This window comes from Chrysemys picta, chromosome 9 (assembly GCF_011386835.1).
Source record: "Chrysemys picta bellii isolate R12L10 chromosome 9, ASM1138683v2, whole genome shotgun sequence".
Classification (NCBI taxonomy): Eukaryota; Metazoa; Chordata; order Testudines; family Emydidae; genus Chrysemys; species Chrysemys picta.
This window is the reverse complement of record NC_088799.1, coordinates 48,257,289-48,280,835: the sequence shown is the minus strand read 5'-3', so window position 1 is coordinate 48,280,835 and position 23,547 is coordinate 48,257,289. Positions and strand designations below refer to the sequence as shown.

Genomic DNA, 23,547 nt, shown 5'->3' with positions numbered 1-23,547 from the left:
CATTTTAAGAACACTTTCACTGCAGAGCTGACAAAACGCAAGGAAGGTAACAATGTGAGATTTCTAGAGCTACAGCACTCAACCCAAAGTTTAAGAATCTGAAGTGCCTTCCAAAATCTGAGAGGGACAAGGTGTGGAGCATGCTTTCAGAAATCTTAAAAGAGCAACCTTCCGACGTGGAAACTACAGAACCCAAACCACCAAAAAAGAAAAATCAACCCTCTAGCTGGTGGCATCTGACTCATATGATGAAAGTGAACATGCGTCGGTCTGCACTGCTTTGGACCGTTATTGAGCAGACCCCCTCATCAGCATGGAGGCATGTCCTCCGGAATAGTGGTTGAAGCATGAAGGGACATATGAATCTTTAGCACATCTTGTGACACCAGCTACAAGTGCCACGCGAACGCCTGTTCCCATTTCCAAGTGACATTGTAAACAAGAAGTGGGAAGCATTATCTCCTGCAAATGTAAACAAACTTGTTTGAGTAAATGTCAGAAGAAGAAGTAGGACTGAGTAGACTTGTAGGCTCTGAAGTTTTACATTGTTTTATTTTTGAATGCAGTTATTTTTTGTACATAATTCTACATTTATAAATTCAACTTTCATGCTAAAGAGATTGCACTACAGTACATGTATTAGGTGAATTGAAAAATACTGTCTCTTTTGTTCTTTACAGCACCAATATTTGTAATCAAATATAAATATAAAGTGAGCACTGTATACTGTGTTATGTGAAAAATGTAGAAAACATCCAAAAATATTTAAATAAATGGTATTCTATTTTTGTAATCGTGCGATTAATTTTTGTAATCGCTTGACAGCCCTTATTACCCACCAAAGGACTTGGGAAACTTAACTAGAGGGGGCTAAAACATCGTTTAGCTTGCCTCTTTGGTCATAGCAAAGTGTTGCAAGGTTCACCCTGTCCTCACTAGACAAGCTAACTCTTATTAGATGGAAGACAAGATGAGGAAAAGAAGGTAGGAGGAATAAGATAGGGGAAGAAATTGACACTACAGAGGATGGAGTATCATTTAGTTTGTTTTCCTCAACGCATCTGGTCAGAGCATGTTTCAGGGAAAAAAGACTTAATGGTATGACAGTATAGCTCTGGGTTTTCACCTACTGGTGATGGTGCTGGCCATGATACTGATGCCATGCATAAGCAAATTATCAACTGTTCCCCAGAAAAGCAATGTCGAACATGAATAGCAACCGTCTCCCATGAAAGCTGATAAGGAATAATAAAGGTCCAGACATGCACATGTCCTCTGATCTTAAACATTTTGGCCTGTTTCTATTAACAATTCTGACCTAAACACTGAACTAGAGGTTTGTCAAAGCTCTTAGTGAGGTACAGGCAGCTTACATTGTTCTTTGATTTAAATCACTCCACCCTGACATTATAGGAGACTGTCAGTGCCAAACACTTCTCATTGTAAACTCATGTTTTAATTTGCTTATAACTTTACAAGCTGTAATTGTTTGGGCTGAAATTTTCCCTGCTGGGTGCCTGCCCGAGGCTGAACTGTTTTGAAAAGTTTCCATTAAAAAACAGTTCAACTGTTTCTCTGACTGAAGTTAGGGGGAAACTATATTGTTTTGCACGTTAAAATGTTCTTACAATTAAGATCCAATGCCTCCATACTTTGGCATAGGGACTTTAAATGCAGTAGGGATAGAGAGGGTGATGACTGCCCTTGAGTCAGGAATGTGCCTTTTGCCATCCTTGTGAAAATCCACTGTAATCTGGCTGAGTTATAAACCTCTGAAACTCAGTTTGTGCTGAGGAGAGTCTTCAAAGTTTTCATGTGCATTGTGCATGCTCCATCCCCACACAGCTTTTATGAGCCCAGATTGTACATGCACTACCCCAACAAAGTGATTTGAGCATGCTCCACTGTAGGACTATAAGGGCTGAGCTGCAATTTTCCACTGTGGTGCCAAGCACCAGAACTGGGAGCAGGAAGACTGTCTCTCTTGTGCTGTCAATCCCTACCCTTTCCCCCCACACACACGAGGGACAAATCATGAACCTTTTAGCACTTGTCCACATCCGGCCCCAGTTAAGCAACCAGAAAATAAGACCAGCCACCTGCCTTAGCTAGACCGCCATCCATTCTCTTCCTGCAGTCTCCTGACTCTTCGCAATAAACAAAGCAGGAGTCCTACAGACAGCAGCCTCATTCACAATATCACTCAGATTCACACCCTAAGCATCAGCCGACCTATAAGCTGAGTAAGTTAGGGATCCTGTGAAAAAAGTATGTAATAATGTCATTAAAGACTATCAATGTATACACACGGGAACCAAATTAAGGATGTATGGGCAACTATAATTCTAGCACTGAGTGCCAGACTTTGTAACCTTTATGTTCTTTAAAGGTATTTTAACGTAATTTCATATAAATTGTATATTCATATTAACATATGATCAAAATATGGAAATAAATAAGGATACACAAAGGCATGCAAAACTGTTACAGGAATTCTAATGTTTTATCTCCAACATTATGAAGAAGAAAACAGCTTGAGAAAACCATTCAGTTGAAGACTACTAAATTCAAAGGGATGATGATCTCATTAAATGATTCACAGAATGGAAAATTTTAAAGTCTAAGGATTTATACATACATTTTAAAAAGCCATATAAAGCTAAACAATTACTTTGTTAGAAAAACTAAGAAGGTAAATTAAACATTTAAAAAACTGCAGAGCAAGTAGGTCTCAACTCAGGATTTCCTCCCAGTGGGAAGTTGCAGGAAGAAGGCAACTAAGACTGCAATTTCTCCAGAATTTAACCATTCATTCCAAAAAAAAAAAAAAAAAAAAAAAAAAAACCACACCACACAGCCTTAAAGTTTTTATGCTTGAATAGTTTTTTAAAAGATCATAGAGGGTCCAAAAACTGTAGTCTGAAGACCACTCTATTCCTCACACCACTGGTTATTGGTCCATACAGCTGCTTAGTCGCAGGATGCTAGCTTTCATTTCCAACTGCTAGAATTACACTGGAAGACAAGTAAAAATACTTCCCTACATAAAAACTTCTGCTCATGCCAGAGGGACATTATACAGTTGCAGACGAGAGAACAAGAGTAGTTTGTGTGTGACCATAAGTGGGAGGGGAGGTTATCCATATAACATAGCTTCTATTAAGACGTAATCTGTGATGTTCTCCACATTAACACAAGAAGAGCTTGTGTTAAATAAGATCCTTTATAACTTTACAACCAACTAAGGGTACAAAAAACAAAGTCTGTTCCTAAGCTGAAGCAACCAGCTTTTTGTTCTGCTCAGCAGAACGAGTCAGGCATCGGTGAAGAGTAACTCTCAGAATTATTCAGGCACACTCAACACCTGTACGTAACAATAACACCTGTGCCACACTTTTATTAAAAAAAAAATTTCTCTATCATCTATATGAACAAATTAATTCTACAAATCAATCTAAGTCTCTGGTGGAGCGGAGGGGGAGGAGGGGCAATTAAATCATTCTGTCAATGTTTTTCTGGAAGTTGCAGCAGGCCAGTCAGCTGATGGACCCGGAGGTGCAACTGCTTCTTGTTGTTTTGGCATTGCTATGTCTGACATCATTACCAAGCAAGTCTAATTACTCTGCATGGGGGATGGGGGGGGGGTAATACTCAAACTATAATATAACCAAGCTGTACTATTTCTCTGAAAGCCAGTGGGGGTTTCTTTAGTTGAGCCACTTCTGGATACACCTCTACCTCGATATAACGCTGTCCTTGGGAGCCAAAAAAATCTTACCGCATTATAGGTGAAATCACGTTATATCGAACTTGCTTTGATCTGCCGGAGTGCGCAGCCCTGCCTCCCCGGAGCACTGCTTTACCACGTTATATCAGAATTTGTGTTATATCGGGTCGCGTTATATCGGGGTAGAGGTGTAGTTTGAATATGCATCAATAACGACACAATAATTTCTGGCCTCTAGAGCAAAAATGTCCACCTCATCTGGATCCCAGACTCTAACTGATGTGTCTATACCTTGATTATGGTTCCCTACCTTCAGGTGGTCTATACATTTGGCATGTGGTAGAAATATTTACCTTATAAATGATATCTTTGATCATACCTGGCCAATATATTACTGCTTGTCCTCCTTTTGCACTTCACCATTCCCTCAAGTACCCTTTTTCAGTAAGCTATTTTTTTCCTAGTTTAACTGGATCACAAAGTGCCTACATTGATTCACAGAGTCCAAGACCAGAAGGGACCATTTTGATCATCTAGTCTAACCTCTGTGTAACACAGGCCATAGAACTTCTCCAAAATAATTCCCACAGCATATCTTTTAGAAAAACATCCAATCTTGATTTAAAAATGGTCAGTGATGGTGAATCCACCACAAACCTTGGTACATTGTTCCAATGGTTAAATAAGTTCACTGTAATAAAATTACGGCTTATTTGCAGTCTGAATTTGTCTAGCTTCAACTTCCAACCATTGGATCATGTTATACCTTTCTCTGCTAGACTAAAGAGCCCACTATTAAATATTTGTTCCCCAGGTAAACACTTACAGACTATAATCAAGTCACTTTTTAGACTTCTCTTTGTTCAACTAAAATAGACTCAAAGAGCTCAGTCTATCACTAGAAGGCATGTTTCCTATAGCTTTAATCACTCTTGTGGCTCTTCTATGAACCCTCTCCAATTTATCAACATCCTTCTTGAATAGAGGGTGCCAGAACTGGACATAGTGCTCAGCAGAGGTCACACTAGTGACAAATAAAATAACCTCTATTCCTCCTCTAGAGTCCCCTGTTTATGCATCCTAGTATAGCCTTAACTCTTTTTGGCTATAGTGTCACAATGGGAGTACATGATCAGCTGATTATCCACCATAGCCCCCTAAATCTTTCAGTGACTGCTTCCCAGGATAGAGTCTCCTTATCCTGTAAATATGGCCTACATTCTTTGTTCCTAGATGTATACGTTTACTTTTAGTCACACTAAAATTAACATTATTTGCATGCACCCAATTTACCCAGTGATCCAGATCGTTCTGGATCAGTGGCCTTTCCTTTTCATTATTTACTACTCCCCAATTTTGTGTCATCTGCAAATTTTATCAGTGATGATTTTGTGTTTCTTCCAGGTCACTGATAAAAATATTAAATAGCATAAGGACAAGAACTGATCCCAGTGGGACTCCCCTGGAAACACACCTACTCCATGATGACTCCCCGTTTACAATTACATTTGAGACTTATCACTTAGCCAGTTTATAATCCAGTTAACATGCATTTTAATTTTATACAGTTCTCGTTTTTTAATCAAAATATCATGCTTTACCAAGTCAAACAACTTAGAGAAGTCTAAATATATTATGTCAACATTATTACCTTAATCAACCAAATTTGTAATCTCATGAAAAAAGGTATCAAGGTAGTTTGACAGAGTCTATTTTCCATAAACCCATGTTGAATGGCACTCTCCTTTAATTGTTTATTAAAGAAAGGAGTCCCATATCAACCGCTCCAATATCTTGCCCAGGATCTATATCACGTTGATGGGCCTGTAACTATCCTGGTCATCCCATTTACCCTTTTTAAAAACTGACCCAACATTAGTTTTCTTTCGCTCTTCTGGAACTTCCCCACTGCTCCAAGACTTACTGAAAATTGGAATTAATTATTCAGCCAGCTCTTTTAAAACTCTTGGGTGCAAGTCTTCTGGACCTGATGAACTAAAAGCGTCTATCTTTAATAGCAGCTGTTTAACATCCTACTGAGATACTAGTGGATCGGAAAGATTCAGTTATCTATAAAGTTATCATCATATGATGAGACTACATAATCTGTTTTCCCCCCAAATAAAGAACAGCAATATTTGCTGAATATTTCTGCCTTTTTTGCATTATTATTGACAATTCTACCATTTCCATCTAGTAGAAGGACCAACAACACGGCCAGGATTCTTTTTGTTCCTAATATATTTTAAAAAATCCTCGTTATTGTCCTGAACTCTGCTGGCCATAGATTTTTCTTGGTGTCCTTTTGCTTCCTTTATGAATTTTCTACAATTTCTAGCTTTTGATTTATATTCATTAATAATAATTTCCCCTTTCTTCCTTTTTTTTTTTTTTTTTTAATAGCTGCTTTCACTTCCCCTCTAAACCAGGTCAGTTTTTAACTAGCATGGCCTTCTTCCTTGATTGTGGGATTCTGGCTTCTTGAGCATCTTAATAAGATGTTCTTAAATGATTCTCAATTATTATTCATTTTTCTGATTAAATTCTTCCTCCTGACTGATTTAGCTCATAACTGTTTTCAGTTTTGTGAAACTGGACCTATTAAAGCATCAAGAATACATATAAAGACTGGTCTGGATTTATTCTGCATATTTTACATCTGATCAAGTCATGATCACTTACACCATTAATTTTTAGTTTTATGATCAGTTCCTCTTTATCTGGTAGGACAAGGCGTAGCTAATAAAGAATTCCCTGGTGTTGACTGCCACTCTTTTTGAATTAGAAAATTGTCATCATAATGTTTAGAAATTCCAAGGATGCTTTAATACTGTCTGCATGAGATCTCAGGCATATGTTACTCAAATTGAAGTCCCCCAATGTCATGCAGGATTTCCCCCCCCCCCCCGATACATTAGAAAAAGGTGCATAAGGAGACAGTCATCCTGGTTCCTGAGTGTGATTTGATGATCTGTAACAGACAGACACCAGCTAGGATCCCATCTAGTGCTGTAACTGTTAGGACACTGATCCATAACTATCCAAAGATAACTTGGAAGAAAATAATCAGTGACTCAAACAGCTAGTGCCATTTTTTGACAAAGCATCACTTTCCCTCCCCTTCTGCCTTCCTGATCCTTCCTAAATAGGTTAACATTCCAATTGTGTGAATCATCCCACCAGGTTTCATTAATACCAACTAGATCAAATTTATGCTGATAAATGAGCAATACCAATTTCTCTTGTCTGTTACCCAGGCTTGTACCATTGGTGTAAGGCAATTCAAGAATTTCTTCTCTTCATGTGTTTTGGTTAATTAATTTTATCATCTCAAGTGCTCATATCTTCCCTCTTTTTATCCTCTCCCTTTGCTACTAGTTTAACCCCTCCTGACTACTCTAGCCAGCCTGTCCCCATGGAGATTGGTACCCCTTCTATGGAGATGGAGGGCAGCCAAACTATACAGTCCCCTCTCCCCAAAGAAGATGGACCAACATTCCACAAAACCACAACACCTCTACTTTTCACCACTTACCTACCTTTAAGGAGAACACCATCTACCACAGAGAGCTTATGCCTGTGATGTACATAGTACTTATATGCCTTTTTTCCACCTGAGAAGTACAGCAGATATCACGGACTGCAGTGTCTCATCCTGTTCTCTATCACCTGTTACTTTTCCCACTTGAGGTGAGACAGCACCTGAGTACTCTACCCAGTTGACGTGGACAACATCAGATTCAGTTTCTGGATCTTGATCTCAATGGGATTATACCTCCCAAATATTGGAAATTAAACAGATTTCCTTGATTGAAATCAATCATATTTTTGAAGTTCCGTAAGATGCTGTGAAACTTATGTGATGCTTGCAATAGATTCTTGAAACAAACAATTAGCAACAGCTTGCAATCAGTTTCAGTCACAATCAACTGCCATAGCTGTGGAAAACTTTGCAACTAAAGGTGATTACCAGAGTGTCCTTTCCGAATTGCATATATCTGCATTCTGTTTGTGAAGGCTCTGAATGCCTATACTTCAGGTCCCCAGTCAGTCTTTCCTTTGCAGCAGTACTACACCTAGTCCATTTTTAGAGGCATGCAAGGAACTTTTTATATGTCAAAAAACATTAAAATATAGCCATGCAAATACATAGATGAGTACTGTAATTTTTTTTTCATTTTGACTGTTTCACGCACCTAAACAATCTTCTCATATGCACTGTTTTATCAATTAGATTATCTATGAACTTTCCCAACAAAGTTAACACACTCACAATCCCTTGTAAAGTCTCTTTTTGTTTTGCCTGTCCATACACAGGGTAGCTTGTACTTTCGCAAGACCCAATTCCTGGCTTGATTCCAGATGTAAAATAGGTGTTCTGTCCCCACTGTGACAAAGACACAGGTGTGCCTAACTTTTTGGTTTTCTGCATGCTGGAGCGAAGCAGCAGCTTCCCACCACAGAAATAAGAAATCCATCGCTTGCTGCATCAATAGAGGTCTGTTTTTCAGTCTGCACAATGATCATGTAGGTAATACATGATTTCAGCATCTGTGTCCACCTTGTACACATGTGCCACTGGTGTTCAATATAATAGTTTAGTTTGTCTACCCTGACTATTATTGTATGGAATCAGTGCACAATGGTTTATCACTGGAACAGGGTTTCTTCACTGCATTTACAGTTTTCTTTTGTCTGTATTGTCAGACACAGTGATTACACTTACAAGCTCTGTACTTTTGCCAAATGCTAAACAGAATCTATATGCACATTCAAATCCACACTTCCCATGCAGCAGTCTATTGCAGGGTTTTGGCACCTTCCCTTGCACTGTTTTCCCCATGTGTTTTTCCTCTTGTGTCTGTCTTACTGAGTGATAACCTCATGCATTATAGGACCCTGTCTTATGGATATCAAGCTCAACATACAACTATGACACTGTAGAAATAAGTACTGCTATGAAACCTATCACCATCTTCGCGAATTCCCTTTACAGGAGACTGCAAATCAGTAGGTCAGTAACGTTAGCAGCCAGGGGGTAGATTTTTCCCAGTAATAAAAGAAAACAAAAACTTCTCCAGGAAGCAAATACACAGTATAAAAGGAATTTTGTTGAAATATATTCAGGATTTGAGTTTAACATAAACCAATTCTCAAATATTTACAAATGATCTCATTTATTACAGAAAAGTCTTTTATTACAGCACTGTATGACAGTCACAAAGCATTAAAGTTAGTGCACACATTATCTATATATAACAAAATAGTAAGGCATGTATCTGCCTATGCCAACAGTCCTAGACCACTGTAATATCAAATATAACAATCACTACCTCTATGCTACAGCTAATTTACATGCAACAATTATAATGGAGGTAATGAGTCAGTAATATGAGAGACAGCACAGATGATGGATTACTTGGCCCAGCTGCCACAGTTCTTGTGTTGATTTATGTGGTTGGTGAATCAAAAGCCCCACAACCCAAAATCACCCAGCACAATCCTCCCCTAACACAAATCAACAGAACCACCTACACAACTCTATAACCAGCACACACAAAAACCCCTGCAGCAAACACACCTCTCGTTTGCCACCCACACAAATTAACATCTCCCAGCACAACACACTCACAATAAAACCATAAACTTGAGCAGCAAAGCCATTGGTCATCACTAGTTCTCATGAAATTTTAGCTACTTATGCACAAAATCTACTCATCTCATCTACTTGAGGTAATGGATAAAAATTAATGTTAGTTTACCCTCCTGGCAAAACAAAATATATCCAAGAATAACAGAATTTAGCACAGTGGGTCTCAAACTTTTTTACTGGTGACCCTTTCACACAGCAAACCTCTGAGTGCGACCCCCCTAATAAATTAAACACAGTTTTTAATTTAACACCATTATGAATGCTGGAGGCAAATGGGGTTTGTAGTGGAGATTGAGAGCTCACAAACCCCCATGTAAAAACCTCATGACCCCCTGAGGGGTCCCGACCCCCAGTTTGAGAACCCCTGATTTAGCAAGATATGACACTTTCAAGATTAAATCTCAGTGACACTATGAACTCTGAAGATCAAGTAAGCCATCCTGTAGTTTACAAGTATATCAAAGCAAACATACTTTAAAGGTAACATTCGAAGAACATACTTAAACTGGTAAAAAAAGAGGCAGATAGTGGAAAAGGAATTAAAAATTAGGCCTTAGGAATCCTGTGGCAAAAAGGACTCTTGTAATTAAAACGTGTAATGCATACGCGGAAGAAGTGATTTAAAATTTCACAAGATATTCAGGTGTCCATTTTTTAACCTTTCATTTTAATATCTTTTTTGGTTCTTTTTGTTTTAACATCTCAGCCCCTTTACCTTAATTTCCTGTTAGAAGGGAGGGGCTGCTGCATTCCTGTTGATAAGGTTAGACACAAAGACCTGTTAGGAATACAGCAGTATTCTAGTTAAACTAAGCTGGGACAGTGGTGTCACCCTCCTTCTGCATCCTTTGTTAAAGGTTTGACTTAATGGAGAGACCACAGTACTAATGCTGATTTGGAGAAAGGATGGTGGTATGCACCACAAGCAAGCTTTTGAAAGATGCAGTTGAAAGGAGTAGGGAGACAGTTTTGGATTGACAAAGCTGCCCCACTGCATGGAGCTTGCAGCATTACATGGGAAAAGGATCTGGCAACCTTCAGGTTCATTTCTCTTTGACACTTGGGTCTCATCTAGACTAGGATTTATGGCTGTTATAGCTCAATGATTCCCTCAACTCTAATTCACCCTTTGATCATATTCCCAAATTTCTAAATTGTGACCTTGATAAATTACAAATCTGTCAGCTAATCCAGGTCAAAGCCTAGGCTTTAGGCCTGTGTTAGGCTCAGTGTGTCAGTATACCTCCAGGTCAGTCCAGGATTAAAACAAATCTAAATCAGTTCTTCAAAATGACCAGTGAGGATGCCTGACCATCTGCTCCCCTCCCAGTTCTCCTTGGTCAAGAGGTCACAGAGTCTAGAACAGGGGTGGGCAAACTACAGCCCACGGGTCGCTTCCGGCCCATCAGATGCTTTTATCCAGCCCTCGAGCTCCCGAAAGGGAGTGGGGGCTTGCCCCGCTCCGCCTGCCCAGCGCTCCCCAGCCCCCAACTGACAATTCCACCATCTTCCTGCACACGCAGAGCCATGCTGTGCAGGCATGACTTCACCATGGTGTTTCCAGGATCAGAACCCCAACCCAACCCAGCAGCAGCCCCCCCCCCCCCCAAATGCAGCAGCACACCCAATCCCCTCCCAGTCTCCTATGGCCCCACCCTTGAGAGTCTCGAAACTGCCCAAGGGCCACACCTGTCCCAAATAGGGTGCCTCTTCCCATGGCGGTGCCTGGTATGGCCGCCTTGGTGTCACTATAGGCAGGGCCCCTAGGAGTCCCCAGTACCACCCCTCTAGAGCCTACACACACACACACACACACCATGAATCCCACCTCCCCACATCTCGGTAACATCCCTTATAGAGCCCCCCCCCCCCATGCTAAATCCCATAGAGTCCCTTCCCCCACTGGGCATTCATGGCCCGCCATACAATTTCCATACCCAGATGCAGCCCTCAGGCCGAGAAGTTTGCCCACCCCTGATCGAGAAGCTACATATTGGTACATATTGTCCAGCACATTGTTATGGCTTTCCTTGTGAGCGGTTTACATTAATCAACTTTTCTTTCCACAGGGTCCTGGATTCAAATACATGGCTAGCAAAAGGCATTACAGGTTGCCTTCTGGCCAGAGGCAGTCATAAAAAGTACCAGTAAACTTTTGGAGTGAGGTGCCATCAGTGCATGACTTTGGTTCCAGTAATAGGAATAAAAGCCTATTATAATGGCATTGCAAAGAAGCTCATCCAGATGGAGATACACTGGACGGGAGACCAATTCAGGGAGGAGATAAGGTGCCTGAAAGATACCTGCCAAAAAGCTAAGGATAACACCAAATATGGAAGGGGCCTTATTCACTTTCAATTTTATGATGAAATGGACCATATAATTAGCATATGCCCTAACACAATCCCAGAACATACTATGGACAGTCAGGCCCAACATTCTACTAAAATGGGACAAGAATGACCCCAAGCTCGGAGTCACAGAAACTGTGGCTGATACCACTGAAATAGGGCCGACCACAGCTGAAACTTCATGGCCTGAGAAAATGCTGACAGAATCCCTGGACCTCTTCTAGGAACTTTCAAACACACACATCACTGGCGGTAGATCCAGACTTCAACAATGTTGAACATACACCTTCTCAGGCTTGTAAATAACCTTTATAATTTTATATTTGTAAAGATGTGGTCTGGGAGTAATGGTGGCCACTGTTAAAAGCTTTACTATTGCAGACGTTACATTTTACAGCAAAAATGTTGTGTCCCTTCACCCTCATCCCTCCTTGCTTTCCCCACCCCCAATCCTTGCACTTGCACGTAGACATGTTCCTGATAAATGACAAGGCGGGGGGGGGGGGAAGGGGGACAGAAAAGTGCACACACACAAGGTCTGATGCTTAACCAAGTGTATTTTTATTGTTATGACAGTAATGGGCAGATTTCAACTGGTATACATGCAAACAGCAAGTCATAATTCATTAGCCATATATGTGAATTAGTGTTTCCTTATAGCTCACATGTCACTGTGCCAGTAAATGGTACTAACTGCATATGCTGGCAAAAATGCAATACAGGGAAACAGTTTTCCTCCATAAAGCAAAGCATAGGCCACACACTGAAAAAAAACAAAAACACACACAAAGGTGTTGAACACACACATGCACTTAGGACAGTGGTTCCCAAACTTTAACGACCTGTGAACCCCTTTCACTAAAATGTCAAGTCTCACGAACCCCCTCCTAAAAATGAATATTTCCAGGGATTTTCTCCTTTACCTGCATATAAATTATAAAAGCAGTGATCTTGGAAATATAAAATTGGTTTTATGACAGGATTATTACACACTTAATTATTATTTATCATTACAGTATTTTATTACATTATGAAAACAGCAACAAATTTCCAAGATCTCACTTTCGTAGCTTGTATCACTCTGAATAAGCCTGTTATAAGACAAGGCTCCTATGCTTCATCAAGAAACAGCATGAAGGCATTTAAGAAGCCAACTCAAAGAGTTCCTCCTACACAAGCATTCAGGTCTTGAGCAGTTCAGGCAAACAACGCACGTTACAACAAAGCTTAAACTTGTTCTTCATTTAATTTTAAAAACAATACAAGTGGCCTATTTCATTTTAAAAACAGCAAAAAATATCCACCTCCCTTTCCATTTCTTATAAGGAGTCTTGAAGTTTAAATCTCCTCAGTGTGATAGATATGCTTGCTTTGATCTGCTTAGCTCTTGGAAGTCCAGGGGCTCCGGGCTGCTGGTCCCGTGCTGTCCGGGGTACCTAGGGACAGCTCTGTCCGCCATTAGGGAATATTTTCCCCCCAAGAACCACCTGTAACATTTCACGAACCCGCAGGGGTTCACAAACCCCAGTTTGGGAACCACTGATTTAGGGAGAATGGTGGTGATGGGGAAGATGACATATTGCATTCTGCAAGTACCTGAAACAGACTTTACCTTAAAAAAGCTTGTTAATTTTAGATCTTATCTTTGCCTATGCCTGTGAAAAAATGTGAGAAAATTTTTCACTAAGCAAATTCTCCAAGGGATCAAGTAAATTGTGTGGAAAGCTAAGCCAGCCTCTGCCTCCTCCTCCCGCCACATCTCATCTCAAACAGAACTCTTACCTATGCCTTTCCTCCAGTAGTCTGGTGTTATCGAACAGATGAAAAAATCAACTGCAAATGGTGCTGAATTTTGTACAACTGCCTGCAATATTTGTTCCCTTTTCCACTCTGTCAACTCTAGAATACTGCTATAGTTCACAGTAGCCACTACATAAAATAATGTGGAACATTTACTGCCACTGCTCCCCTCAGTTTTTGAGCTTCTCCCTTGACCCCACCACCTGATAATTAATATTAAAAAAAATTTTAATGACTTCCTCTAAATTTTGAAAAGTAAACTACTAACAAAATATGAAAGGTGTCTACCCCCCTAACACTGGAGAAGATGAGAAAAATGCCTCAAGTTAAGTTTGGCATGTAAGACCATAGATAAAAAGCACCCATGTTGCTGGAAAGTGTAAGAAAAATGTGATAAACCATGGAAATTATGCTTATTTACTCCCTCCCCCCATCCATGCTTTATTTATTTTTTTAAAAGTTCCCTCTACTTCCTCCCAAGACATCTCAAGGCTTACTCTTAAAAAAAAAAAAAAAAAAAAAAGGAGACCCATGAATGCCTCAGAAACATTGAGCAACCCCCTCATCAAGCAATGAAGAATCAGGGCAGGCATGCTACAGGAGTTCCAAAGGGAAATTGCTGGTCAATATGACCAGTGCTATCAGCTGGAGCTAAAAAAGACAAAGATGCTTGAAAGTTGATGGACAAAACCAAAGCCAGGACTTAGGACAACAAATGTAGAATACATACATGATCAGGAAATGAAAGTGCAGGACAGGCAGATCTTTTCAGTTCTAATGATGCAAAAGAGTGGACAACTAGCCTGACCACTTTGGTTCTATGCCTGCACTCACATCCTCATCCCCACAGTATACACTGCAGCCTCTTTACAAGTGCTCTTTACACACTACACTGGTCTCTGGAAAGAGTAATTGGAGCTATGGTCAAGTGTAGTATCTGTCAAAGTCCAATGGCTCATGCTGTGAAGTGGAGAGAGTCTGTGTACTGATAGCAAATTTGAATTCTTTGTTGATTCAATAGGTCAGGAATTGCTGCAGATCTTGTGATAGTCACAGTAGATCTGAGAATCACTGTTGTCTCACCCAGCCTGGGACAACAGCAGCTGCCCTGGTTTTGTGTTGTTTGATTTTCCTGAGAACTCTGAATTAGAGGAATTGGAAGAATGCATAGAGGCGATCTACCCACACAGGCTAGAAAGAATGTATCCAAGATGAACTGGTTGTCTGTTCCTACTGTGAAGCAAAACCTCTGGCATCTGGAAATACATCTTGCCAAACATTCCCACAGAGGGAAATATTGTTCACTAACAATTCTTGAATGGCCACTCATGCTGACTGTGTAAATGTCTGCCCAGCTGGTCTGCCAATATATTGATCATGCATGCAAGGTGTAGAGGTATAAGATTAGTTTGGTACAACTCCCAACTCCCACAGGGCTATACAACTCTGCACAGTTGGCCAGAATGTGCTCCACCTTGTCGGTTGACGTAAAACATTATAGTCAATACTTGGAACCACCTCACCCTACAGTTGAGGAAGAAAGGGCTCAAGAGCCCAATATATGAGGGATGCATCTCTCAATAGGGGAATATCAATTTCATAAACATGCCATTTGTATGTGATATATAGCGTCTTGCTAGCCAATGGAGAGAGCTAATCTTTAGATATGCATAGAGTTACGTACATCACAGACACCAGAAGGCAAATTGTGTAAGGAAGAACATCAATCACTGTATGACATGAGTTCTCCTGTTCCACTTCCAAGTACTATGAAGATTTTCAAGTATCTTTCTTCCAGAAGGAAAGCACTGCCTTCTTGAGAGCTCAAACCCAGATCGTGACTTTTATTGGCAATTCTGAATTGTGTGATTTTGTCCAATTTATTTTGAAACCAAACGTTTTGAATGAGGTATGCATTTATAATATAGCTTTTGCTCCAGATCCTTCTATTAGAATACCATGATGTGCCAAACATTCAAGTCAGGATATGGGTATCCTGACATCTCAATTGTGCCTGTACTGCTGAAAAAGGTTTGTGAACACTTGAGGTGCCGTAGACATACCAAATGGTAGGCCCTTGTGTTGATCACCTCCCCCACAACAAGCTTTAAGTATTTTCAGTGCAAATATCTGAATGAGTTGTGTAAATAAGCATCTTGCAAATCGAAAACCCAAACCCAATCTTAAGTCTTTAAAGCGCCACAAGACTCCTTGTTGTTTTTGTGGATACAGACTAACACGGCTACCCCCGATACTTGACAAGGATGTGATGGTTGAAGCTATATAAGCATGAGAAATCTGAATCTTCTGATGACAGAACTAAGCTTCAAAAGGTCTACAATGAGTTGGAGACCTCCTTTGGGATCAAAAAGTACCAGCAATAAAATTCCTTCCCCAAAAATCTTCAGGAACTAAATCTCATGGCACTGACTCTAGTAGTGAACCAACTTCTGATCTTAGCAAGTTCTCATGAGAAGGATCCCTGAAGAGGGATGCGGAAGCAGGAGTTGGGCAGAATGCTAGTGTCAAACTGAATAGAGTAACCCTGTTAAACAATCTCCAAGATTCACAAGTCTGTGGTGACAGTACTCCAAGGCTCTAATAAATGGGAGACTGTTTCCAAATGAAAAAGAGGCTGTTTGCAGGTTTAAATCCTGTCTGGTGTTTTCATGAATCCTGTCAAACCAAGAGGCCAGTGCAGAGGTAGATGAGGCAGATGATCTACCTTTTAACTTAAAAGTTTGTAGGGTTTGTGTGTCTGTTGAAGTTGAACAGGTGATTGTTGCTGGTATTTCCCTGAAAGGAACAGGAAGCAGAGATTGTCTCTAGTAACAAAACACTGGCACACCAAATCTCTTCCTAGAATGTTGTGAAATCCCTAGACCTTGTTATAGACTTGTATCTTAATTTCTCTAGGAGTTTCTCTTTTACAGTTAACCAGCCCTTCACCATCTAATAGGAATTCTCTATCCAGGTTCTTACTTCCAAAAGAAGTCCAGATGAACATAGCCACAAGTAGCACATCAAAGTAACTGAGGGTTCTACAGCTTTAGATGCTAGATCAGAAGCATTGAAGGAATATCTTAGGGTGTGGTTAGCAACCAAACAACCTTCAGTAATCAATGCTTTGACCAGTTTGCTCTGGTCTTCTGGCAGCAACTGGGAAAACAGTTCTCCTATAAATGATATTAGTAATAGGACATCACTGCCTGATAACTAGCTATTTTAATGCCCAGAGCATCTAGCTTCTTACCTTCTCTGTCAGAGATTGCAGAGTGAACTTGAGTCCCATTAGCTCTTTGAGCTGCAGATCCCACCACTAATGAATTTTGAGAAGGATGGGTGTGGAAAGCCCTTAGGAGACAGTTTTTAGAAGTTGCCAAGATGCAGGGTTTAAGTGAGTATTTTTCACTGGCTGTAATAAACTTTCTAAGAGGACAGACTCCTAGAGGATGAAACCAAAACATCAAAAACTGGGTGTGTAGTTTTCTCCGATGCTACTGAAGGGATTTTTAAGGTAGTTATCCTTCCTATGAGCTCATGAAATTGGATTGTATCTTTGGAAGGAGCGGAAGATGATGTTGCACCCAAACAGTCATCCAGTGAAGTTTAAACATCAGTAGCTTTATCTGCATTCAGACATTCAATAAGATGTTCTACTTCGTCTTCAGATGATATGTGTGGGATTAGTAAAAGGAGATGGTTCCCTAAATACCAATGATCATGATAGACCTGGGCAGAACAAATCCGATGCAGAACATTTGTACCAAACCCTGGGAGAAGGCTCCCTTTGCAGCTACTTTTCTTCAGACCTCTTAAAATTAGGATAATACCTAGTGAAGATCAATATGACCACATTGCCCATGTGGTACCTCCCAGTCCTACCAGCACCCAGCGGATAACTCCCCAACATAATCCCTGGGGGAGAGAGGGTGATCTCGCAGTCTGAAGAGATGGAAACAAGAGTTTTGATAATGCTCTCTAGGTTCCCTGATCTATTCCCTGGGAAGAGAGCAAGGAAAGGCATCAGACCAGTTATGGTTTGATTGCAGATCTGAATGTGAATCCAAAGCCCAATCCAAAGAAGTCTCTAAAGGTAAGAGCAGCAGCTCCGGTAAGTGCAAAGTTCAAAAGCCCAGACATATTTCCCTGGAGAACCAGCTGAGGTCTTAGGGGGGAGGTTTGCATAGCTAGGGAAACAGGTTTAACCTTGCAAGATTTTTTTCCTTCCTGGAGAAAGAGAAGGAAGAACTGGCTCCAATGCCTTACACTTCTTTCCTCTATCTTTGGGCACTGATGGAAACTTATCCAGTGCTGTAATGGGGGACCCCAATCCAAAGGCAGATCTGAATGAAGGAGTTCGAGGGACTCTATGTGATGAATCTGAGCCATCATGGTAACCATGGATCTAGTAAAATCTGCTGACTTCAAGGAAGTATCAGGTGAATTACAGGTTTATAAGGAGGTTTCAAAGGTCTTTAGAGGTCAGAGCCTTATGAGAATGCTTTAGCACTTCAGTGAGCAGAAATGGGAAAGCCAGATTCTTCAAGATATGCTCTCGAGGACTGTTTTTTTCAGCAGAGACCAAGCATTTGTGCTCGGTCAAAGCTGATTTTTGTAGATTCATAGTTACTGGAACGTTTAGTGTAGCTTCAGTCAAGGAAGCAGATATCTGCAGCAAAACATTGTCAGACTTCTTAGCCCCTTCAATGGTCAGAACTAAGACTGGTCTCCCAGCTCTTATGGATTCCTGCATATCAGAGCCAGAAGGTTTAGCCACTAACGCTTCCTGCAATAGCATAGCCTGGAGGTGATTCTGATATTCCTTTCTGGTCCTGGGGTGAAGGCACTGCACATAGAGCAACAAGGCGGCGAATGACCTTCCCCCAAGCAGGCCAAACCTTGCACCTGTGGATATGAAGCAAGAAAAGTGGCAGGGCAAGAAGCACACCTTCAACTCTTGTTTCTAAGTCTTCAGTTAGAACATGTATGAACCACAGATCTCCACTCAGGCCCAAATTTTTTAAGGTATTTAGGCACTGCTGCACTTAGTGTTTCAATCCCTGATTTCAGAGCCTAAATCTCATTTTCCAAAGTGATTTTAGGCACTTAGGCAGTTAAGAGCCTAAATCCAAAATCTCTTTTGAAAATGAGTTTTAGGCTCCTAAAAAAACAGTTAGGCATTCCACCCAAAATCTATCAAAAATCTTTGGTAAAAACAACAAATAAAATTTAAAATCTGAGTATACTAGAAACATGGCAGCAGCCCTGGGAACAATCCATTCTGAAGGACACGATGAGTTTTCTAGTCGGTCTACTACCACAGTTGGAAGGAACAGAGGCACTCAGTTCCAAATGTTCAGAACTGTAAGGGAAAGGAAGAAGAATACTCCAACGATCGTTGCTACTAAAAGATTCCACCACTGCAATCTGCACAGTTGGTGCATCCCCAGATTATTCTTTGAGGGGGCCTCTGCACAAATACATTTATTAACAATGCACAGGTAATATCACACAGTATATATCATCCATAAATGTATCACCATTACTGCTAGAAACATGAGACAGACACAGTTCCCAACAAAATCCATAGTAATTGCAAATGCATTTCCAATCATAAAGTGCATTAATAATCTCTCCATATGAATTTCCAAAGCTCACCTGGTGCTAAACCCATGAGCCAGTAGTCTGCTTTCGGGCTGGCTGAAAGCTGCTTGCAAGGCATTTGTGTTTGCCAACTACTCTGATGGAAAAGTCAAATATGCAGAAACACGTTCCTATCACCGCAAGAACATTTTGTAGTGACCAGTCATTATGATTAAGTAAGCTTCTCCATCATGTCTTGAGCTGTCCAGAAGCACTTTCAATCCATCTGCCAAGGTTTAGTTATGATGTCTTCTATCTGGCTGCCTTGAGTCAGGGTAAGTCTCATAATGACCCACGGAAACAGTGGGTAGCAAAGTCCCCAAGAATAGTAGTGGGAACATTGATGTATATGTTGTTCTTCAGAAAAGCGTTCTTGCCTGCTCACAAACAAATACTGCAGAGTTCCTAAACATCCTGGTGTCCTGCACTTTGCTAGTACTTGCAGTATTTATACCCATAAACCACTCCTAATGGTCTAAAACACCTGAATCACAATTCAGTAATAGCTCTTTTTATTGACGTAGTCATTTGCACTTTGTGGACAGCAGATTACGGGCATGTATAGCTCCTGTACAGTTTGGAAATCCCAGCTGCAAGAACCCCTCAATGATTTCAGGGACATTAGCCGCCTTCACAACATGTCTACAGCCCAGCACTTTTATAGCCAAATAAACCCCACAGACTAGGGCACCCACAATGAACCTACCAACCCCAAACGTATTCCCAACAGATAGGAAACTGGTAACATCTGACTCTTGCTAAAGGGTAACACATACCCATCTGACCTGATATTGAGGTCTTGTCATATGAGCCTGATGGACTCCTCAGACAACTTCAAAAACATGGCCTTGTTCATCTGAAAGCCTGCACTCACTACTGGTCATCCAAGGTCTCCAGAACCAATAGTCCCAACACTATGTTTGAGGACTAGGCCCAGAACCACCACTCAATTTACTGCATTTCATTAATCAATAAAAGAAATCACAATATCTGAGAAGTATCTCCTGCAGCTTGTTCACCAATAATTCACAGTTGTTAGGATTGCCATTCCTGGATCAGCAATCTACTCAGGACACCCTCACTGAGAACTCTCATTGGCTGGAGAAAAAATAAGATGCTGGAAAGTACAGCAAGAGGCACTCAAGTGAGGAATCCAAGCTCCCAGGCAAGAAAAGGGGCTCACAACCAGGTAGCTGATAAGGGTACAGCCTTCCAGTCCAGTGAATTCCTGAGATCTTTTATTAAAGTCATCTAGAATCCGCAAATGAACAAATGAGACCTCTCAAAAGGCCATGCAAAATCAGCTTGGCCCAGGAACTCTGGAATGCATAAATCATTGACTCTAACATGAATGATGCAACAATGTACATAGAAAGAGACTAAAATTTTAGACACATGTCTACTGTGTGTACATGTGATCCATTATGTTGTTATAATTGAGATACACAACTCAAGTTAAGAACAACCCAGGTAACTCTAATCTAGACAAGGCTTTACCTCCAACAGCTACCTTACTGCAGTCTTGGACAGTGGAAATAGCAAGACCAATTACCCATGTACTCAGGCCTTCATCTATCCCTGCCTCCCCTAATTTCAGAGACAGAACCTACCTGTAGTACATAATTCAAACCATAAATAATTATATTGCAATTATAATTCAAACTACTTCACACTCGCCTTGTCAGAAGCCAAAGAGCTCCCATCCATTAAAATAAGCAAGGGTGGACAGGGGGAATCCCTGCAGATCACCAGGGAGTGAGGGGAGTTTGAGTGGTGCAAGGCAATCACAGAGAAATAAAAACAATTCTTGGAAACACAGTGAGTTACCCTGACTCATCAGCCCTTATCTTCTCATCCACAGGTCACCACACTATGGTGCTGCTCCCCTCCCTCATCATTATGCTGCTTTCATGCTTTCTGCCAGGTCACAGCATCACCTCTTCCCACTGCTAACACCATGTCACCTTGCCCCTTCCTCACCTTCAGATCTCAGTGCTCCCAGTCCCAATGTTTTCTTTTGTTCCCAGGCCATAAAGCTGCTGATACTGCCTCCACCTCACCTCACTGAGTACTCTGCTAGTAGTGTTGATGGTGGCACCCTGCTTCCCAAGTCAGAAAGCCACAATGGACCATAACCCACCTCCAGTCACAGCACCACTGCTCACCCCCCACCATAGTCACCATACCATTGCTACTTCCAATATCCCTCCTACCCCTATGGGTCACAGCACCACCAGTACAGCTTCTGCCCACCACACCATAAGGCCACAGCATCAGTGCCATTCCTGCCCACTTCACCCCCAGGTCACAGGGCATACCCTGCTGTCCACCTCCTCCCTTCCCTGCTCAGCTCACAGTATTGCCACCACCACTGCCAATCAATTGTTCCCACAGGTCACAGTGCCACCAAGTTACAATGTCATTGCTGCCACTTCCCAGACATACAAATCACTACACCTCCATCCAATTCACACAGGTCAAAGCTGATAACACTCCTACCCCCTATGTCCCTCCCAAGTGTCAACCCCGCCAGAGATATCCCTCACTTGTCCCCTCCAAGTCACAGTGAGGCTGCCAATGATCCTTAACCCCAAAAACCCCAGGTTATTGCTTCCTATGTCTTCCTCCAACCACTGCTGCTGCTGTCCACCTCCCAGATATCCCAACACCATTGCAACTGTGGCCCACATCCCTGCCCAGGTTTGCTGCCAATCTTGCTTCCACTGCACACCTCCCTCCCCTACTACCCACCAGCCCCTTCATCTCCTGGTCACAGCACTGCCAAAGACCCTGCTCCTGCTAACCACCCACATCCCCCTTCCAGTCACAGAACCACCAACCCACTACTGCTACCCACCTCCCAATCCATGTCATAGTACCTTCAATCCCACCCCTGCTTACCAAACTGCTTCACAGCTCACACCACTGCCCAATCCCACTCATATTGCCCACCTCCCTCTGCAACTCACAGTGCAGCCAATTATACCATTGCCCACCTCTCACCCAGATCCCAGCACTGCCACCAACCCCAACCCCACCCAAGACCACAGTGCCACTAACCCCACTCCCAACACAGATAACAGTGCTACTGCCTGTGCTCCCACTGTCTGCAGCCTGCCCCAGCTGAAAGCATTACAGCCCCCACCACCCGTCCCAGCCAGGTGACAGCGCTGTACCCCCGCCACACACAGCCCAGTCTAGGTCACAGCGCTGTTGACCCCACAGCCTGCTCCAGGGCACAGCACCGCCAAACACCCCACTCACACTCTTCGGCCTCGCCCCAGGTCAGAGCGCCACCAGCCACACTCGTGCCCCCACCGCCCACCCCCGGTCACAGGACCGTCGTCCCCCGCTGCCCCTCCCCTCAGACTACAGTACCGTGTCGTGTGTCTCCCCCCCCCCCCATATGACAGAACCGCCGACCCCGCGGCCGCCCCCGCCGCCTTTGCGATGACAGAGCCGCCAACCCCGCTCGCGCTCCCACCACCCGCCGCAGGTCGCAGCTCCAGGGGTTGCTGAGGAAACAGCGGGCCTGGCCCAACGCAGGGCAGTAGGACCTTATTCCCGCGCCGCCGCTAAGGCCCAGGCCCGGCGGCAGGAGAGGCCGCTCTACCCGCCCGGCGCCCCCGGCAGCCCCGCCGGAGACAATGAGATGGCGGCAATCGCCCCGCCCGGGGGACCCGCTGCTCCGGCAGGAGCCGCACCGCCCCGCCTCCTCTTCTCTCTCCTCCCCTCCCCGCACGGGCAGCGCCAGCTCCCGGCCCAGCCGCCGCGGAGACCGAGCGAGCGGCCCCAACCCGCTGCCCCCGCCCCCCGCGCCTCCATCTTGGATCGGCGCCTTAGAGTCGTCCCCCCCGCGCGCGCCCCGCTCACCTCGGGCCGGGAAGCGCCCCTGGAGCCTGCGCTACGGCTGGCGCGTGGGGTCTAGGTGGGTGCGGGCCGGAGCCAGGCCGGGGCCGGGGCGGTGGCGTTCGCGGGGGCCGCGCTCAGCGGAGCCGCAATCCTAAACCGCCATCTGGCGGCATTTCCGACCCGCCAATGGCGCAGCCGCCGCCGCGCGCCGGAGCCCGAGCGCCCCCTGCCGGCCGCGCGCCGCCACTACCCTTCCCGAACTAGCCGATCGGTCCCACCTCCGTCTGAGCGCGGCACTCGGGGGCGGGGCGCCGCAAACCACTTTCGCGCGAAAACCGTAGACATGCGCAGAACGCTCTGTGCCTGTGCGCCCCCGTGCACAGGAGCAGTGTGCGCGCACGCTATCCTAGGGAGCGTAAGGCGTCACGGTTCGCCAGTGTTTGTCCCGGCTTAGTGATGGGTAGGGTTGGTAGGCGCTGCCCCTTGGGCTGGAAGATGGGAAAGTACTCTGGGGCCCT

The 23,547-nt window shown here is 43.1% G+C and overlaps 1 protein-coding gene across 7 annotated transcripts in view; it reads right to left on the bottom strand.

Moving 5' to 3' along the window:
- Positions 1–23,293, bottom strand: part of STAG1 (STAG1 cohesin complex component) — a 391,540-nt gene extending 368,247 nt beyond the window's left edge. For 4 of the 7 annotated variants that reach the window (XM_065557022.1, XM_065557021.1, XM_065557020.1 and 1 more), the window contains exon 1: positions 23,051–23,292. The gene's annotated coding sequence lies outside the window, so the exon portion shown is untranslated. Of the gene's footprint in view, positions 1–22,734; positions 22,819–23,050 lie in introns of those variants that run through there. The other 3 variants (XM_065557025.1, XM_065557027.1, XM_065557023.1) reach the window with 3 other exon arrangements.
- Positions 23,294–23,547: the final 254 nt, after the last annotated feature.